At 36.5% G+C, this 22,165-nt stretch overlaps 1 protein-coding gene across 13 annotated transcripts in view; it reads left to right on the top strand.

Moving 5' to 3' along the window:
• MRTFA (myocardin related transcription factor A) overlaps positions 1–22,165 on the top strand; it is a 170,927-nt gene that overhangs the window by 89,005 nt on the left and 59,757 nt on the right. The gene's annotated exons all lie outside the window — the stretch shown is intronic.

Consider the following 22,165-nt stretch of genomic DNA (forward strand, 5'->3'; position numbering starts at 1 on the left):
TTTTTTATAAACTAAAAATACAACTATGTTGTTTTTTGTTTTTGATGGGTTAGAATAATTTAAGTTTTCTTAGACATATGATAGTGGTATTAGTGTAAAATGTTTTTTTTGGAAGTAAATTTGTATAATGTGTTTTGTTCTTTGACCCAAGGGTACGAGGGTACGAGGGTACGTAGGAAAATCCTTTTAACAGTCCCTCTACTCTTCATTACAAAGCCAAAACTCGTATTGTCTCATGTTTGCATTGTAAATAGGACCTGGAGCACTTAAAGATCTAAAAGTTAATTAAATTGACTGTGACTCTCTTGAGAACCAATTAGGTTATACTGCTCAAATCAATGCCATAAGACTAATTTATAAAACATTTGGTTGTGTATTGATTACTTGTGATATTAACATTAATTAGGCTACCTAAACACACACTGTGACCTCAGTCTTTTAACACCTTGCTACTCAGTGTATTCCAAGGACTAGCAGCATCTGTATCACTTGGGAGCTTGTAAGGAACGTACAGTCTCAGGCTCCACCTTACACATGTGCATTCAGAATCTTTAACAAGATCCCCAGGTCCATATTGAAGTTGAAAAGTATTGTTCTAACATATTTTGTTTTTATTGACTTTTTTTTTGAGGTGGATAGGTGAAATAAAGATGAATTGTTGGGGTATTGGGTGGTATGCACTGCTCAAAATGATAAAAATCAGAAAGTAAGACTATATGATGTCTAATTAGTTTAGAAGCATTGGATAAAATAGGAAACAAACAAAAAAGGAAATTTGCTCTTAATACAGTATTCAGCATTTGATTAATGCTCATAGTTTGACACCTTTGGGGAGCTCTTTTTCTTGACATTTAGAAGAAAGAACAAATAGGCTTCTTGGCATTCTAGAATATTTAATTGGAAAGGGATCTTAGATATGACCTCATGCAAAGCCTTCATTTTACAGATGAACAAAAGGGGACTAAGAATGTTAAATGACTTACTTGAGATGCATAGCTTGGACCTCCATGTCCTGATTTTCAGAGCACTGCTATTCGCACTTCATAGGCTTACCCCTCTTGTGTAGCTGAAGGCCATATTGTTGCTTCTGTTGGTGTTGGTTTAAACCATAATGAACAATTATACGTGAGAATACTGTACCCAGCACACCTCACAGCATTTTGTGAAAATGGTGAGGGCTTATGCCCTTCTTTTTGTGTGAATTCATGTAATAGCTTCAGAAAAAAGGCATTTACTAGTTGTCTGGAAATTGAATTGCTTCTTTTCTGAACCAGTGGAGCTTGCTGCTCAGGCCTGTGCTCTCTGAGGTAGGAAGGTACAGGGGTGTGGGAAGGTGTGGGAATTTTCTGTTCTACTGAAATAGCAGTGGTTTTGAGTAGAAGCGGAGTTAATTTTATTTTTCTTTCTATCTCTTATTTAAATAAAAAAGTAGATAAACTAGGAAAGGAAAACTTATCAACGAAGGATGCTGGAAGAACTATGGCCCCCAAACAAACAAAACAAAACAAAAAACCTATTGAACCTTACCTCATAACATACACAAAAGTTCACTTGAAATGGTTTGTAGACCTAAATGTAAAAGCTAAAGGACACAAAAAGCATGAATAATAAAAGAAAAATTCTTAAATTGGACTTTATCTTTACACACATTTTTTCCTCTTTGTACATGTTGAAATGACAAGCTGGAGTGGGAGAAAATCTTTACAATCCGTGTATCTGGCAAAAGGAGTTGTATCTAGAATGCATAAAGAACTCTAAAAACTCAATAACATGATAACCCAATAAAAAATGGGAAAAGATTTGATCAGACACTTCAAAAAAATGTAGTTAATAAGCACATGAAAAGACGCTCAACATCATTGACCAGCAGGGAAATACAAAGTAATGAGATAACACTACATACCCACTAGAATAATTAAAAATACTGACAAAACCTAGTGTTGGCAAGGATATGGACCAATGGGGATTCATACACTGCTACCGGAATGTAAAACGGTATAATCACTTGGGAAAACAATTTGGCATTTCTTCACATATTAAATATATTTACCATATAACCCAGCAGTCCTGTTCCTTGGATTCACTTCCAAGAGAAATGGAAACATATATTAATAATTAAAGTTTTTTTCAAATACAGTATTATATTAGTTTCAGGTATACAACATAGTGATTAGACATTCCTATAACTTACAAAGTGATCACCCCAATAAATCTAGTACCTATCCGACACCATACATAGTTATTAAATATTATTGACTATCTTCCTTATGCTCTGCTTTATATCCCAATAACTGTTTTGTAGCTACCAATTTGTACTTATTAATCCCTTCCTCTTTTTCATTTCCCCACCCCCCTACCATCTGGCAACTATCAAAATGGTCTGTGTATCTATGAGTTTGTTTTATTTTGTTCTTTAAGATTCCACGTATAAGTGAAGTCATATAACATTTGTCTTTGTCTGACTTACGCCACTCAGCATAATACCCTCTAGGTCCATTCATGCTCTTATGCTAGTTCTTTTGATGGCAAGATTTTATTCTTTTCTATGGCTGAGTAATATTCCATTATATGTATGTACCACATCTTCTTTATCCATTGATCCATTGTTGGACACCCAGATTGCCTCCATATTTTAGCTATTGTAAATAATGCTACAGTGAACATATGGATTCACATATCCCTTTGAAGTAGTATTTTGGATTCCTTTGGATAAATACCCAGAAATGGGATTACTGGGTCCTTCTTGGTCTGTTGTTAATAGCCTTTGTTTCAAAGTCTGTTTTGTCTGGTATAAGTATTACTACCCCAGCCTTTTGTTTGTTTCTATTTTCATGAAATAGCTCTATCCATCTCTTATTTTCATTCTATGTGTGTCTTTCAATCTGAAGTGAGTCTCTTACAGACAGCATATGTAAGGGTCTTATTTTCTTTTTTATTCAGACAACTTATATTTTTTAATTGGAGCATTTAATCCATTTACATTTAAAGCAGTTGTTGATAGATATGTGGATATTGCCATTTTATTCATATTTTTAATCTTTTTTCTTCTTAAAGAAGTCCCTCTAACATTTCTTATAATGCTGGTTTGGTGTCGATGAACTTCTTTGGCTTTTTCTAATCTTGGAAGCTCTTTTTCTGTCCTTTGATTCTAAATGATCGCTTCGCTGGGTAGAGTAATATTGGTTGTAGGTCCTTGCTTTTCATTACTTTGAATATTTTGTACCAATCCCTTCTGGCCTGCAAAGTTTCTGTTGAAAAATCATCTGACAGTCTAATGAGAGCTCCCTTGTAGGTAACCAATTGCTTTTCTCTTGCTGCTTTTAAGATTCTCTCTTTGTCTTTAACCTTTCGCATTTTAATTGTGATGTGTCTTGGTGTAGGCCTCTTTGGGTTCATCTTGTTTGAGACTCTGCACTTCCTGGACTTAGACGTCTATTTCTTTCTCCAAGTTAGGGAAATTTTCTGTCATTATTTCTTCAAATATGTTTTCAATTCCTTGCTCTCTTCTCCTTCTGGTACTCCTATGATGTGAATGTCAGTACGCTTGATGTCCCAGAGGCCCCTTAAAATATCTTTTTTATTTTTTTTGGATTTCTTTTTCTTTCTGCTTTTCTGGTGCGTATGTTTTGCTACCTTACCTTCTAAATTCTGATTTGATCCCCTGTTCTGTCTAATCTACTGTTAATTCCTTCTAATGGAGCCTTCATTTCAGTTACTGTATTCTTCACTTCTGACTGGTTCTTTTTTTTTATGTTTTCTGTCTCCTTGTTAAAGTTCTCACTGAGATCATCGAGCATCCTTATAACCAGTGTTTTGAACTCTGCATCTGGTAGATTGCTTGTCTCCATTTTGTTTAGTTCTTTTTTCTGGAGTTCTGTTCCTTCATATGGGACATGTTTCTTTGTATTCCCATTTGAGCTGCCTCCCTGTATTTGTCTATGTATTAGGTAGGACTGTAGCAGATTTATTCTTAATGACCCAGAACTGGAAAAACCTAGATGTCTATCAGCAGGTGAAAGGGTAAATTCTGGTACATCCATAAGGTGGAAAATTGCTAGCAATAAAAATGAACAAACTACTGAATCATTAAAAGATAGAAAAATTTCAAAAACATTATGCAGAATGTAAGAAGTCAGATTCAAATGAGTACATAATGAATGATGCCATTTATATAATGTTCTTTGGCATGCAGGTTATAGAATACTACTCAGCAGTAAAAAAATTTCGAAAAAGGACCAAACTTTTGTTACATAAAATGCCATAGATTACTCTCCAGAGAATTAAGCGGAATGAAAAAGCTAATCGCAAAAGATTACGTACGAAATGAGTCCATTCATGTAACATTCTTGAAATGACAAAATTATAGATATAGAGAATAGATTGATGGTTGTCAGAGGCTAAGGTGGATATGGCTGTAAAAGTGATAGTAAGTGATGTAAAAGTGATGTAGTGATAGTAAGGCTGTAAAAGTGATGTAGTGATAGTAAATTCTGTACCTTGCCTATATCAATGTCAATATTCTGGTTGTAATGTTGCAGTATAGTTTTGCAAGATGTTATCATTGCAGAAGAACTGAGTACAGGATACTTAGATGGGATGGAATCTCACTGTATTATTTTTTACAACTGCATGTGAAACTGTAAGTACCTCAAAATAAATAAATTAAAAAATTTAGGCAGTTTGGCAGCTTTTCAAAAAAATTAAATAGAGTTACTACTATATGACCCAGCAATTTTACTCCTAGGTGTATACCCAAGAAAATTGAAAACTTCATCCACACAAAAACTTGTACGCAAATGGTCATAGCAGCATTAGCCCAAAGTGGAATCAACTCAAATATTTGTCAATCAGTTGATGACTGGATAAACAAAATGTGGTATATTCTTGCAATGGAGTATTATTCGTGTATTAGCCATGAAAAAGAATTAAGTGCTGATATATTCTGAAAAATTGATGAACTTTGAAAACGTTATGCTGCGTGAAAGAAGATAGACACAAAAGGCCACATATTGTATGATTACATTTATATGAAATGTCCAGAATAGGCAAATCCATAGAGATAGAAAGTAGATTAGTGGTTGCCTGGGCCTGGTGGCAGAGGATGGGGAGTGACTGCTAATGAGCGTGTTTCTTTTGAACGTAATGAAAATGTTCTGGAATTAGATAATGGTGATAGTTGCACAACTTTGGGAATATATGAAACCTACTGAATTATATACTTTGAATGGGTGAATGAAACGGTATGTGAATTATACCTCAATAAAAAAATGTGTGAGGAAAAAAAATGCAGGTTTCTTTACAGTGACAGACAGCAAACAGATCACTTGTTGCCTGGGGCCGGAAGTGGAAAGAGAAGTTAACTACAAAGGGGCATAAGAGAACTTTAGCTGATGAAATGTTATATATTTTGATTTTTGTAGTGGTTATGGCAGGTGTATACATTTGTCAAAACATATTGAACTGTATGCTTTAAATAGGTAAAGTCTACTATATCTAAATTAAACTTTAATAAAATTGATTTCAAAACTTATGTGAATTATCTTTAATTCTTGCAAGCTTAAAGTAACCTTTAGGTTAAAACTCTTATTTTATTAATACAAGGCTAACTAATAATAGTTACAAAAGTTAACTTAGGGACTCTGACTTCTTTTGCTAATTTCTGTCTTTTCTCTTAGTTTACAAAGTAAAATTAGATTCATCAATTTCAGTCAGACTATGCTCTTATGCTAGTTCTTTTGAACTAGCATGATTCTGTCGTTGTGCTTTTCAAAACCTGTGAGTGGGTGTAATTGTTCTAATTTTTTTAAGTTTGTGGAACATTTTATTGGCTTTGATTGCTTTTTTCCTTTTTTGTACAGCAGAAAAATGTTCCATCGGGTATAACAAATCAAATCGATTGCATCTTATCTCCACTGTGGAGTACTCTGAGCTAATTTGGGCCCCAGGCCTCAAGAGTCACTTTAAGTGACTCTTGAAGGAAATAAGCAAAAGGCAAAAAGGAGGTAGCAACTGCTAGGTAATGCTAAAAACAAAAACAAAACCCAAATGTGTGAACTTCTTTCCCACCTACATCACTTCTGTCTCCCAATCCCTGCTCTCTTGCCAGGAAATGTGCTATAATTACACAAAACCCTCCAAGATTTGAGAACAGTTCTAGAAGATAATCTCTAAGTTAGAAAGACCAACTCTGTAGCTGGCTCCTGAGCTTTCTCCCTGAGGTTTTCTTCCCCAACCCTCACTCATTTCTTGGGCCTGACCATGCCTAAACCGAGAGATAGAGCATTTCCCACTTAAAATCTCCACAGTTGAATAAATCTTTTATTACTTCTCTTAAACATAGCTGAGACAACCTTATATTTTAAAAACAAACAATTATAAACTAGTAGAGACCAAACAGGAAAAAGCAACCCACAAAACTACAAAACATAAGAGACACATTCAAAATATGGACTTCTAAGTAGATTTTGTAAAAATTCCAGCAAAAATATGAAAATATATTTAAAATAAAAAGTAGTAGCTAATACTTAAATAGGATTTACCACATACCAGTGTTCCACAGTTCTTATATATACTCTTTTAATCTTTGCAACAACTCTGTGAGATGGGTGCTCTTATCCCATTTTACAGATGATGAAGTAGATAAGGAACGTGTCCAATGCCACACATCTGGTAAGTGGTAGAGCGAAGATTGTACCCAGGTAGTCTGGTTTCAGAATCCATGCTCTCTGTCACTACATTATATTGCTTTCCATGTGAACTCGAAGTTCTTTTATCCCAAAATAATTATATAGTAGCTCCTGACAGGCTACTCAGCTCGTCTAGGTTCCTTTGTCCCATTCTCTCTATACATAACCTGTCTTTTTTGCCTGCTTATCTCTCTGCCTTATTCCTCCCCCAGACCACTATGACATAATCATTAAAAATAAAAAAAACCTCTAACCTTTTCCTCTTTTTGAACACCTGTATTAAATTTTGTTGTCCTAGACCTGTGTAGAGATAACCTTCTCTCCTCCCCTACATTTAATCCTATTTAGAAAGCCTTCCTACATGCTCTAATCTTTGTTCAGGTGCTTCCCAGTTTTTAACAGTGACTCTTGTATCTGTTCATGAGGATTAGAAAGGATGCTATTTTGGATTACAGTTTAGTAAGATTTCTGATACTACACCCATAACCGAAACCAGTGTCATATGTTTGAAACTAAGCAAAACTTCTTGAATGCCTTGCCATAAACGTGCATTAGAAATATTTTCCAAAGTAGCAAAATAGTTTCTATGGATAGGAAGTAAATTTAAACCTGTATATCTTTAGAATAGGAACATTTTCCATGTGCAGGTCCTTGCTGGCTCTGTTAAGAAAAAGGACCTTGGCCTCCTTCCCCCTTTTCTTCTGAGCTCGGTAGTACAGAGCTTTCAGGAACTTTTTAACAGCCGAGTTTATATCTGCCAAATCCATGAGATGTTTGCACATAATCTCGCATTAGCTTTATCCTGAAGATCCCTTTGGTGTCAGGCTTTTGGTCATCTGACTCGGTGTTAGTAAATTTATGTTTAATTCCAACTAAGGTGGTTACAATGAATGTTTTTAGGAAAGTCTTGATAAATTTGAAGAAAAAGTATAGTTTTAGATGTACTTGTAAAATTTGCTAGGCATTACATGAAAGGTGTTTAAGAATCTAGAAAAACATATGGTCTCCACCTGCATAGAGATCATATTCAAGTTTAGATAGTTTTGAATAAGAGTTTAGGTAATAATCTAATCCTAAAGTTAATATTTGTACTCACAGACTAGTAGGCGGGTTTCCCAGTGTGCATGGTTCCATTTTTTCTGTATCTGCCTTCCTCTCCCAGCTTCACGTCCTCTTTTTCCTTTTGCTAAGTTCCATATACCTCCTCTTTTCCTCCCATCTTCTACCTGCTTTATTTATTCCTACTCATCCTGCAGGTCTCAGAGAATGCCCCTCCCCTCCAGTTATTTTCATTCTTTCTCATTCTCTTTTTCTTTATGCATTTATACTTTGAGATTATAGTTTATTATGGGATATTTTGATTGTTAAATATGTATTTCTCTCATGAGATTATAAACTATCAAGACAGGTATCTTTTATTTTGTTTTACCATTTTATATCTAGCATCCATCTAGCTCAATACATGGTAGGTGCTAAATAAATGTGTGTTAATGAATGAATGAAGTGAACACGAAATATTGGAGAGATTGGGAAGAAGAAAGCCACTCCTGGAACATTTGGTCCCCCAACCAAACTCTCTCTTACAGAGCAAGGACAAACCATCTTGCTAAGGATGACTTTCTAGTTCCTTTATAAGATATAGAGAGTGATGCTTTTTTGTACCATCTTTCTCTCTCCCTCATTTTATTTGAGAAAAAGTCATGCTTAATTTTTGTGAAATTGTCAAGGTATTTAAACTACAGAGTGTCCTTACCGCTAGATACACTCTGCTCAGGGTTGAGCCAAAAATTATCTCTTGTTTCAAGTTAGGCACTAGTACATATTTGCAAACACTGTATGTTTCAGCTAATTTATTAGAGATTGATTTTTTTTTTTTCTTTTTAATGTACTTAGTTTTGTCTCAGGCTCCGGGAGATCATTGTGGCATATTTAAGTCAAAGGATTTAACAATTTTTATAGAAATGGCAGGCATTTTGAAATTAATAACTTAAGCCCAAACCAAGAGTATTAGTGTCTGAATACTTCTGCTCCCTGCCCACTGATTTCTTACCTTCTGCATCTCAGAATACTTTTAAGGTGAAGATTGACAGTTTTTGTGAGATATGTGGTGCTTTTAAAAGCTCTTGGCTTAGTGTACTCAGTTTCAAAAATTGTTTTCATAAGGATACAGACAGCTTTAGACTTGGTGTGCTGGTGGTGGGATTAAAGTACCACAAACAGACTTTATTTCTTGGAAGACTTTCCTTTCTTCTGATTTCTTTCTTTTTTTAAGCTTTCTAAATTGTCTTTGTTCTTTGGAGGTGCTCAGACACTTCTTTTCCTAGCAAAAGAGTTACATAAAATAAGATTTAGAAAATTTATAGTTTAACCAGTGTTCTTGTAAACTATTCATGATAAAAATGGATCAGTTAAAGTTTACAAATTACTTTTAAGATTCAAATTGCTAAGTGGTGGTGTTACGGGTATGAGTTTCTTGGCTTTTCAGGACGTCATTCTTTTTAGCCCTGTAGCTAAATATCAAGAGGCTACATGTTCAACCATAAAACGTTAACTTCTGCCAACATTACATCAGCTCCACAAAATCTCATTGGCTGATTATCCCCTGGGACTAGGACATGGATTTGGCAGCTTGTGAAAGCTGCTTTTTCCAATTTCTCCCTTCCTGGCTGTGACATATCCCAAAGGAATGAAGTTGAGAAATAATCATCTTCTTCTGAAAGCTCTCAACCTCTTATTCCCACAGTGGTTCTCATGGTCAGGGATAGAGGATTCCTTCTTCCACTTGAGTCCTGTAGCTGATGATGTATTCTCTAAGTAGTGACCAAGGCCCCCCCAAATGAGCCATGGGAGCGGTGATGGCAAGGAGCCTCTCGTTCCTTGAGGTCTGTTTCTAGTTGGTTGTCTACAAGGATCCTAGTGCTTTTGTTAGGATCTTCTTTATATTACTCACACTGAAGAAGCTGGAAGTCCAGGATTGGGAACCGTATGGGGTCATCATCTGTATTAGTTGACATTTGTCATAAGAATATAGAAATTTAACATCTCCTTTAATGAGCATCTATAAAAATAACTTTCCGAGGGCTACTTTGGATAGTAAAAAGAAACATATGACCTAAGCAATCCTTTTAATCTCTTTTAGCCTCAAATTTTTCCTTAAATAATATTTTTCCTTAAAATAAAGATGTAGTGCCTGCTTTGTCGTCCTCAGAAGGTGTTGTAAGGATGGAATGAGATAACATGTGAACAGTTTTACCAAGATCACCAAAGACCTCCTAGTCACGCTATGCAGTGGGCCCATTTTAGTGCTCCTCTTAGTTGATTTCTCTTTATTATTTGACCCTATTCAATATTTTCTCTTCATTCTCTACTACTTGGGGTTCTTTGTGTAATCATGGTTAACCTAAGCATAAAATAAAATTTTTGGAAGAGTATTGGATAGTACCAGCCTTAAAGAAGAGGCTAGATAATAAAGGTCAGAAAATGAGCAGAAACTGAGCGAGGCTGAACAGTGCTTACCATGTCATGGGACTGGGCTGCTGAGGACTCTCGTCACTGGCAGTGCTCACTGGACCATCTTTGCTACTGCTGCTGGCCTGATCTCCAACGAATGCTTATTGCTGTTGGCACTCCCACCAGTAGACACTTGCAACAATGCCATGAATTATTTCTGTTATTGTTCACCTTTGTATCATTCCCCCAATTTTCAAAGTTCTAGATAGAGGAATCTTCTTGGCCAGACCTGGATTGTGTGTGTAATCCAGATGCCCGGATGCTGAGAGAGACTGTCTATTCTTCAGCTCTGTAGTACAAAGAGGGGCCTGCCTTCCCCCTATCTTGGAATTTCCCTCAAATAGGAAAGGTATTCAGATCCCAGACAGCTAAACCATTCTCTTTCCTGCTTGCCTTCTACCCCTTTGTCCACTGTTCGTTGTCTTTTACGGTCTTTTTTTTGCCCTGTGCCTTAAATGTCAGTATTTCCCAGGATTAGTCTTTGACCCTTTCTTCTTCTCAGTCTATACATTCTCCCTAGCAGTCTCATCCCAACCTGTCAGGCCATCTGTATCTATATCCTGAGCTCTGGATTCATTTAATCTGTGAATTCTTCCCACCTAGACATCTAGATGACTCATATGCACTTCAGCCTTTTACATACTTAAAATCGATGTCACCATTTCCCATGACTACTTCTGCATTCTCTAACCCAGTACCAGTTGCCTAACCAGAAAATTCAGTCATTCTTAATTCCTCTTTTCCTGTATTCCTCACATCTGTTTAGTTTCTGAGTTCTATAGATTCTGCCTTTAGATTTCCCATATTTTGTCTCATTGCCCTAGATCAGACTCTCATCATTTCTCATTGTGGCTTCAGTAGCCTTCTTCTTGCTCTCCCTGCCTAGAACCTGACTCTTCTCTAATCTGCCCTTCATACAGCTGCCAGGATACTTTTTCTAACTATCTAATCATTTTTTTTTTCTTCTCAGAATTCTTCAATTTCTTATGGGGTAAAATTTAAACTATTATGTATTTGTCTATTTGGCCTCTCATTAATTGGTCATCTTTCAGTTTCAACTTTAGTCTCCAGCAGTGCTGAACTGCTTTCAGTTTTAAGAACATTCTGTGCTTTTTAAATTTTCTATTTCTTTGCATTAATCTTCCCTCTGCTTTGACCTTTCCTCTCTCTGCTTGCCAGCCTACTCTTTTCTACTCATCTTTCAAGTTCCAGCAAAGACTGCCTCTTCTGAGATACATGGTGGCTTCGAATCCAGACAGACCTAGGTGTTCCTTCTTCTGTGCTGTCCCTATACTTGGTACAAACCCCCAGAGTGACTGTTTTATTACATCATTGTTTCTAGCAAGTCTCATCATTAGAAGTAAGGTCATGGCACATAGAAGGTGCATTATAATTTTTATTTAAAGTGCTGTACAAATATAACAGTATTTTCAACATAGGAATTTTCTTATAAATATTAGGCCCTTTCTAACTCTAAAGTTTTATGATCTATAAATCAGTTCTAGGGAGACCATTCTGATTTTATTTCTTTTTTTTTAAATCTATCTACAGTTGGCCAGAGGTCCAAGAGCGCTACCAGCCCCTCAGAAGAGTTTGCCTTCCCTGTGATCAACCTTACACTCTTTTTTCAAGTAGTTGATTAAATGTACTTTCTTTTAGTTTTCCCAGCCTCCCACCTAATACACATTTTAATCCTAAGTCATGATTTGCTTCACGTGTGACTCCATTGCCTTACCCCACAACCACCAATTCAGTCACTTTACTTTAGTCCCTCTAGTTAGCATTCATTTTACTGTGACTGGAAACACACATGTACTAATATTCTAGAGATTCTCTAGAGAACCTAGAGATTTATCTGTCGATTTGGCTGGACTGCTGCTTCTGCGGTTGTGTTTTCTCCCATCCCACAGCTTTCATCCTGGGTCTGTGCTCCTGATGGGGGCCTTCGCAAAGCAAACGGTATATAGTTTAACTTCACTCACGTTTTATTTTTTAGGTGTTGGTTTCTGTCTCTTGATTTACTGCACTGGGAAGAAAAAGTCTTGATTTTTTTTTTTCATGTTCCTCTCTCTGAGGGAGCCTGCGTCATTGAGAAATGTTTAACCTCATGGCCTTGCACTGAGGCTGGAAATTTGCCTAAGGGAACTCGAAGCTGGCAGTGTTTTTACTCAGATTCCCCCTTATGAGGAGGGGGATTTCAGCAGGGCCTGCCAAAAACAGGAAGATGTTGGGAATTTTTTAGTAGCAAAGCTGTTGCCATTTGGTTACTGGAAGTATTTGAAGAGTTTTCTGGAGATAAGCTTAGGCATTTTGAAGTCCCTTTGGGAGAAAGCAATAGCTTCTACCAGGTGTAAACAAAATTCAGGCTGAGAAACTTCGCTTTTCAGTTGTATGGTATGTTGTTATAAGAAAACTTTGACCACTTGGATGAGAAAGAGAAACTAACCAGAGAGAGTTTTAGGAGTTAGAAACTCTCACTTAAGGAAAATAGCCTTGAGCCGAGGCTGATCTCTACAGACTATGGGAAGAACTTGGCTTCCTATCAATTCTGAATTATCCTAAGAGTAGATCATCACAGGGTTTTCTTTGGCATATCTCTTCTTCAAATTTCTATGGATATTGTCACTATATTCTATTTACAAAAGCAGTTTGTTGATACAAACAAGATATTTGCCCAGTAAGAGTTAGAGTAGATGATCTTTTGTGTCCAAACAATGATCTCCCTATTAGGAGAAGGTGTGAACCAGCAAATGTTTAGAACATGACTACCTCTGCTTATTTTTATCTTTGTGTCACAGATGAGGAAAAGTTATACAGTTGTTTGCCAGTATGGAATGATAAGCTGAGCAGGTTCTGGGCCCTGACAAGGGAAGAATTGTAAAGTTAAACCATTTGCGGCAGCTTTGTGACCTTTTGGAAAATTGGAAACAACTACACAGTACTTAATACAAATACAGGCATTCCTACGCACTCGAAGGGATAGTTGGACTCATCCAGCAGGTTGTCATTTTATGCACTGGCTTCTGCTGTTAGCTTGGATGGTTAGGACTGATAACATGCATGGCTATTGTGAGACTTCTCTTTCTTTTGTATTTGTTAATTATTAATTATATACTTAATTCTCTGGTAGGTACTCTGAGGGATTTCTGAGAACTAAAAGGAATGATTCTGAGACCCAGGATATTTATATTCTTGTTGTTGGAGATACTGGGGTTACAGAGGATTATAAATTCCTAAGAAAAAAGAGATAAATGAGGTCAGGAAAACTTCACGATAGAGGTAAGATTAGAGCTGGGCCTTGGAGGAAAAGTGCAGATTGGATAGGCATATGTAGTCAGAGGAGGTAATAAGGGTGAATGAAAGGTGTCTAGGTATCTAAGATTTTCTCCTTGACTAGAATTGGAGGTAGGGATAGTTGGAAAAGAAGGTTGGGTTGAATAGGTAATAGGAGCCGGATTATTGAGGACCCTGAATGTTATATTAGAGAGTTTGGCCTTCATCAGATGGGAAGTCATTTTAAACTCTTATAATTTATCAATCTGTTTCTTTCAGTAATTACTTCTTAAATTGAAGTTTTTATTGAAGTAATTGTAGACTTACAGACAATTGTAAGAAATAATAAAGATCCCTTGCGCACAATTTCTTTATAAGTGCTAAGTTTGTGAAAGTCGTTCCAAAGATTGTATAAATATATGCTAAACCTGCTTTTCATAAGCATACCGGAAAAGGGTGTGTATATACATCCTTTTTAATAGATATATAACAAAATATGAAGCATAAAATATGTGCCGGATGAGCAGGGTTCTTAGAGTTAGAGAAACAATGAATTACTTTTGGGAGGGGTTAGGAAGGGCTTCATGGTGTTGGTGCCATATGAAATTATTCACTCAGCCCCTCGTATGTCCGAGGGCCTGTGCCAGGTGCTGGGGAAACAGTGGTGAACAAGACAGATGTAGCCCCTGTCCTCATGGAGCCTGAAATTTATTGTTGAAGGCAAACAAGTAATTATAATAAAATAGAATGGAAATTTAGGATGCCATGGGATGAGGGGATCCAAACAATTCTAGGGAATGCCACAGGAAGGCCTTGCAGAGGAAGGGATGTTTAATATGATCTGAAGGATGTTCCAGCAGCAAGAACAATGTGAAGACCTGGAGGGGTGAAGTAAAATATCACATAGCACGTATGAGGAAGCGATGGGCTTTTTGTTACAGTTAGTCCAGAAAGACCGCGTAGTATAGTGCATATGAGGGAAGGCTCTGGAGCCTGACTGCCTGGGGGGTACATCCTGGCCTCACCACTTACTAGTTGCCCTTGGGCAGTTACTTCCCTGTGTCTCAGTTTTCCCATCTGCAAATAGGCAAAACAAGAATTCCTATATCACAGATTAGGACTAAATGATTTAGGACATATAATGCCCTGAGATTATTAGTGCTTGGCACACAGCAAGTTCCAGTACAAGTTAGCTATTACTACCACTGCTATGACTATAGCTATTAAATGCAAGAAGACGAATGGTAATAAAATAAGTTAGAGATCCAAGGGGGTCCTGTTAAGAGTTTGGACTTTATCCTAGGAGCAATGGGAAGTCATTGAAGGGTTTTGAGTAGAGGCATGGCATTAGATTTGCATTTTAGAAAGATTCTGGTTTCAGTGTAGAAGATAAATTGAAGTGGGGCTAAGAAAGGTAGGTGGCAGGGAGGCCAAATAAGAGGCAGTTGCAGAAGTCCAGGTTGAGAGAGTATTCCTGAGAAAATAGTTAGATTGAAAAGACATTTGCTAATCTAGTCGTTCAGTAAATATTTATCAAATGCTTATTATCTTATTCTGAAGAGAGAGCTCACATGGAGCTTATGTTTTATTGGTAAAAGTGAGGTCAGTGGCAGCAAGCAAATATATAACATAACGTAATATTGGGAATAAGAAGTGCTGTTAAGAAACAAAGCAGGGAAAGGGGATAAATGATAAGAGTCTGTAACTAATTTAGAAAGTGTGGTCAGAGAAGGCCTTTCTGAGAAAGTGACATTTGAGCAGAGATCTGAATGAAGTGAAAGAGTGAGCCATGCTCGTATTTTTCTAGGGGAAAAACTTTCCCGGTACAGGTGTGGTCATGCTTAAAGTGTTCAAGGACTAATAAGAATGGTGAGGGAGTATGAATGAGGAATGGCTGGACCACAAGGACAGAGATCTTGTTCACCTAGAATTAATTGCCTTGAGCAGTATCAGGCACATGATGGATGCTCATTGAATTCTTGTTGAATGGATAGCTGGCAGATGGATGGATGGAATTTTGAATGAATGAACAAATAAATGATTCATTCTCCCAAACAGCCCTGGAACCAGGAAGAGGGGGAGAAAGTTGTGGGTAAGTTTCCCAACTAGTGCTTTTTTTTCTTGTGAAAGGTTAAAAGTATGGACTCTAGAGCTAGACTGTTATGTTTGGATGCTGGCTTTGCCATCTGCTAGATGTGTGGCCTTAGACAAGTAAGTTACTTATCTTTTCGGTGCCTCAATTTCGTCATCTGAAAAATGGGAACAACATTCATAGCTACCTCATATCCAGCCTTATTGACATTTGGGGCTGGATAACTCTGTGTTGTGGGAGGCTGTCCTATTTGTTGTAGGATATTTAGCAGTATACCTGGTTACTGCCTGCTAGATGCCAGTAGCAACCCTCCAGTTGTAACAAGCAAAAATGTCTCCAGATATTGCCATATATCCTCTGGGTGGGCGAGGGGTGTGGGCAAAATCGCCTTGCATTGGGAACCACTGGTTTTTATGAGGACTAAAAGAATTGGTATGTGTAAAGCACATAAACTAGCACCCGGCACATATACTGGTGTTAAGATTAGCACGGTGGCTTCTAGGAAAAATAAGTGTTTCTCCTTCCAGAAATTGGGGACAATTGAGTATCCCATTTGATTAAGTAAATAACAGAAACTTAAAAATAAAGCACAGATGCTGATGGAGTGTGGAAAAATGGGTTTGTCTATTCCCAATAAGATTTATTTCTGCATACTGCCATTTTCTATGGTTGGAATGCCTTCCCTTTTATTCAGGAACCTCTGGCCCTACTTTAGAGACAAAGATATATCTCAGTTGGAGATTTCTTTCAGGTGGAAGAATGGTAGTAATAGGTTCTCTCTGCAATAACTAGGATTTGAGAATATTTTTTGTAATGTAGACTTTGGGTTCTAAGATTAGAGTGTGCTTCTCTTCAGGTACACATTAGCTTTCAATAGAGTGCTAATGGAGGCCATTGTCTCTCCTAGTCAGAACTCACTAACCATAATAAGCATTTGGCCATCTGAAGAATTGAGATAATAGTGTATTCAACAACTAGTTTTATATATATATAAAATAACATTTTATATATATATATATATATTTTTTATATATAGTACGTTTTTTATTGTGTATCACTTGTACTTATTGGTAACTGGTGCATTGGATGGGTTAGCTGTTTGCTAATCGTGCTTATCTGCTGTGGGTTTTAACTCTGCTTAAGCTGTGAATGTGGTGATAAATGGGGGGGTCATTAGTTTTAGAAACACAATATAGAAAAACATCAGCGGACAAATGCAGCAGTTGGAATGAGATAATCGAATAAATTGTTCAGAGTCATGATTCATTACTCCTCATTTAGGAGATTATTACTATTTTAAAAGTTTACTTAAGTTTTCATACACAAATCTACATATGTACATAATTTTACATAGATGCATAAATCTGAAAATTTACATTCTTATTTTAAGTACAGACTTTTTCGCTTATCATTCCTTCCCGTTCTTTTTCCTTATTCTCCCACATTGGTGAGTCTTTACCCCCAAACCATGTAAACAACCGAGTGTATATCCTTCTGTATTTTTCTCTGCACTCTCATCATCCTATACAGATCTATACACACACAAGGTATTTTCTTTTTGCCATTAACTTGTTTTTAAATGGAATTATATGCATTTTTTTTACATTTTACTTTTCTCTACAGTACTTAATGGAATCCCATCACATCATCTGACAGTTCAAATTAATTTTTTTTAATGGCTGCATACTACTTCATGGCCTGTATGCACTATAATGTAGTCAGACAGTCTCATAGTAGAAGATATTATATTCATTTTGCTTATTTTTTTGCTTCAATAAACATTTTTACATGTTTTATATATGTGTTTCTTAGGAGTGAAACTGATAAGGAGAGTATGTATTTTTATGTTCAATAGATGCCGTAGCCAAATTGCTTTTTAAAAAACTGTAACACATCACATTTCCACCAGCCATGTATGAGAGTATCATTTTCCCTACCTCTCTGCTATATATAGGTGTTAGGAACTCTTAGGTTTTTGACTGGGCTAATAGGAGTGAAGTGATAGCTCATTGTTACTTTAATCTCTCTCCAATCAGGACTTTAAATAGGATTCTTAACAGGTTTGTCAGTTAAGCTATATGAAAGCCTAACCTCTGTGGACACTGCAGCCACATCTAGAAATGCCAGTAAAATATGGGTTGTAAGAGATCAGGGGACGAGCACAACAGTTCATTAACTGTAAAAAGCTGGATATTCAGATTCTAAGGCCCCTGATAAAGGTAAACATGTTCTATAAAACTGAGTTTCGGTGGAATTTATGCCTATATATGTCTTTGCCTCTGTGCAAAACCTTCTTCCCCAGATCTTTGGCACATTACCTTCCAACAGAGATCATTTTTTCTGGGGAAGTTTTTTGCAGTGGTAAGCAAATTACATTCAAGAAGGGATTATATTTTATATGTCGTATTTTACCAGAAAATTGGTGCCATAATGGACTTTAATGTAGTTTATATTATGAATCATTTTCTTAGCTTTATAATTACAGTTTTAACAGTAATAGTAGCTACTGTGTATTGACTACCTCCCTTGTAGTAGGTATCTCATTTAATAGTTATTAAACTCCAACAACACTCCTTTAAGTTAAGTTAAACTTTACTTTGAGAGAAACTGGAACCTAGTTGATAAGTGCTGGAGCTAGGGGTCACAGCTTTGACTTCAAAGCATCTGACTATAAAAACCATTTAGTCTCTTGATTAGCTACAATATGAAAGAGCTTAGACTCATGGATAATTTTTTAAACTTTATTTTATCATAAATGTAGACTACTACCACAGTTAGGCTTTATCAGTACCAGGGGCTAATTTGTGAGTATGATCTTTTTCCACTTCCCTTTGAGATCTGGCAATGATGATAAAACATTACTATCATTACTAACATTACTAAGGATTCAATAATTAGTGAGCATCTGGTTGAAAGAGAATGTACTAGATGCTGTGAGTATTTGATAATGTTTATCAAGTATCCTGGGTAGATACTCAATAAATTTATTGGGTAGAGCCCTGTTTTATTTTGTAGAGAAATAAAATAAGAAACAAGATGTTAATCCTTTTCTTCAATGACTTAGCATTCAGTTGGAGAAAGAGGTAGTCATTTGCTACAAAATAAGAGGAAAATTTATGCTGAAGGTACAGCAGGTGGAGAGGCCAGAGTTTTTTTGAGGTTAATTAGGAAAGTTTTCCTGGAATAGATAAATTTTGAGCTAGAGTTTTAAGATGATGGACATGAACAGGTGACAGATCAGAATTCCCTAAAAGACAGTATACACAGAGAGTCAAATCCAACTTGGAATGTTTCAGAATTCTAAAGAGTGGAGTGTCACTTGAGATTCTAAATTGAGGGTTCTGTTTGATTAAACCCTTGTATAGGCTCTCACTTATTTAAGTGACTGCTTTGTTGTGAGTCCCCTTATCATTTTGATTGCTTGAATTTGTGGGGATGAAGTTTAAATATAGGATCTGGATTCAGAAGAGAAAATTTGGCTTCCTGTTGATTTTCATAAAAATATAAGGGTTAGAGGTAATTTTAATTGTTCCTCACCATTCACCTAGTTTTATTAATCAGAAAAGTCACTGTTTACTAACAAGAAGGCTAATGTATTGATATGTTCAGAACCAAATCCTGGTTCTGAATTCTGGCCTAAATTCTGACCAGATGCAGCATTTATCTTGAGATTATCTGAGAATTTGAGATCTAAGAAATTTGTGAAAACTAGGTTAATTTTTTTCAACTACAGAGCAAGTGGTGATCAAATCTGAATTTTTATAATTTTTAATTATAAAATAATATATTTGTTAAAATAACAAACTTTTACAGAGAAGTCTCATCACCCCCAGTCCAGCTTTGAACTTTAACTTCATGAACATTCTCATTAAAAGCTATGAAATTAATTATTTTCATCTAAATTTAACTGAATCTATCCAGTGGGCCTATGCAGTCTTACATAGTTTATTTTTATAAAGTATCCTGGGAAATTTTGATACCTTCTTTACGGTACAGCCTTGATAAAAAAATTTTTGTTATATCAGAGTTTCAAGGTGTAAAATGTGTGCGATGAAGGATACCACTCTTTAAAATTATGAAGCATTTCAAATGGGAATTGACTCTCAAGTATAGTACCATTTAGGGAGCTCAGTAAACATACTGTGGTAAAGGGCTAAAAGTTCTTTCAGATTCCTGCATTACAGACACTATGTTGTTAAATGGGTCTCCTGTTTGTATTGTCCTCAGGTTGGAGCTTGTGTGTATCTATATAAACTGGAGGATTGATGTCATAAAGCAAAATATGTAACTCTAGTGAGTGAGTAGCTGCTGGGTAGCCTGATTTCTAGGGAAATGTCTGGATTGCAGAAGAATTAACATGTATTACTCTTGCTTCAGAGAAGTGAAGGAGCCAGCACAGGCCGAAGGAGGTCTAGCACGTTAGGACTTTGAAAATACGAATAATCAGAGACAATGAAGTAATGCGGAAGAGCCAGCAGAAACGTAGTTCGAAATCATCTGATAGTTTTTCTCCCCAAAATTGTGCACTGCTAAGTTCTTTGCCATTTAATAATGTGCAGAGCTTGTTTGGCTGGTGACATCTGAACCAGTGAAAAAGACCAAATGGTGGTGTGTTATGTGCAGCACAAATGAACAGGTTTCTAGCCTGATTAGCACAGCTCTCCTGCACCTAAAGAGAAGAACTTCCCTTGTGGTTTCTTTAGGCTCTTCTTGCCTAACATACAGTGTAGCCTGGAGACCTTTAAGTAGAATGGAGCGTAGCAGGGATGCTCAGGTAGTTCAGAAGCTCAGTCACTGCTGGCTTCCCTGTGCTTTGATGACAGAGGGAGAGTGGAGGAGAGCAGCAAATAGGTGTCCTCTGCGGTATTAGGTAGGCAAAAAGATCCTGGGGTTCCCTGGAAGCATGATAATTATCCACAGAGGACTATCTTTATAAAGGAGATTGTAAACCACTAATAAGAAAAAGAGATGTAAGAGTATAGTATTCTTTTTGTTTATAGAGTTAGACTTTTTTTCCAGAATAAAAAAATTATAGACTGTACTTGAAAATCCTGTCCAGATTCTCCTCTGCTTCATACATTCTTCTGTTTGAGCTGACGTATGACTACCTAGTTTCATTGCAAAGGGAAATTTATGGAAGAAAGTTTAAATAAAATCATTTTGGCCCTAAAGGTCTGGGGTCACAGAGAAGACATTTTTTGTGTGTTGTATGTTCTGCCTTCAAAATCTCTAAATGACCACTGTTGTTTTCAAAGTCGTAAGAAATAGACATTTTAAAAAGATGGTTAAAACATTTTGAGTGTGATTATAGGGAGGCAGCAGGGTTTTGTTTTTGTTTTGTTTGTTTGCTTGCTTGAGAAACATATTAATTGCTGTGCCTCTTTCCTCCTTGAAGTTGTGATTTCTCAAAGGTACAGCCAGTGAGAAAACTCTCCTTCCATCTTGGTTTTCCTGTTTCAGAAAGTTCTGCTTGCAGTAAACAATCTAAGTGTGCGCTGGCAGCTGCTCCACGTTTGTGTTCAGACTGCTTATCAGTACTCTGCGTTGTCTCTGCTCTTTAAATGACTCAGTGTTAGAGTCAGAACGATGAATCCCAGGAGAGTGTGACCGGCTCCCTATTTTGGGTGATGGTTTTTATTTAATTTACTAGGTCATGTAATGTAGGCTGATATTAACAGTTTGAGAAATCCTAAAGGAATGTTAGTAACAAGCATGACATCTTTATAAGAAAACAGTTGTGTGAGTTCACTAAAATGTCAATTTAGTAATGTTAAACAGATCTTTTTTATACCTTGCTCCTCGTCTTTTCTACCTTATATTTTTGTCTGTATAGTGGGAGATCATGGGATGTCCTAAAGGTGGAAAATTAAAATTAAACAATGATAAAAGGAACCGTTTGCTGAACGTTTTCTGTATACCTGACACACTGATGATTGTCTCATTAAATTCACCTGAACATCATATGAATTTGGTGGTGATGTCCCCATTTTCAGGTGAGACTGAAAGCTTAGCGAGGTTAAGTGACTTACCAAAAGCCAGTCCATTCATAGATGGTAAGAGCAAGAATTTGGTCAAAGGTCTGTTGAGTTCCAGGTGCAAAGTTCTCAGCCACTATGTCACATTGCCTCTGTCCTGCGTCTGAAGGGCAGACGTCTCAGTAGGTCTTGGGTAGAAGAAAAAGCGATCTGGTTCTCTTGCTTGCTTTAATTGTTCATTTGTTTACTGTCTGTGTCTCCCTTCTCCGCAGTGCCTACCATATGCATAACACACACTTAATAAATATTTATTGAGTGAACAAGTGTGTATCATTAACCATGGAAAATGGAAGTGAACTGACATTTTTGTTTATAAAATTTTTGTAAGTATATGCTATATTTGTAAATGTAGTAAAGTACATCTTAGACTAATATTTATCAGGTTTATTTGTGGCATATATAGACATTTGAATAAGAATAAAACCATTACAGTCCCATATGATTTCTGGAGATTATCAGAAAGTGAGCACTCATTTTCCTCATCCTAACCAGCCTCCCCACTGCTGGTCTTGGTGCTCCTTGCTTCCACACTGCTTTCAAAATGCCCTTTCTCTCTTTCTCTTTCTCTC

This window comes from Pteropus medius, unplaced genomic scaffold (assembly GCF_902729225.1).
Source record: "Pteropus medius unplaced genomic scaffold, Ma_sr-lr_union100, whole genome shotgun sequence".
Taxonomy (NCBI): Eukaryota; Metazoa; Chordata; class Mammalia; order Chiroptera; family Pteropodidae; genus Pteropus; species Pteropus medius.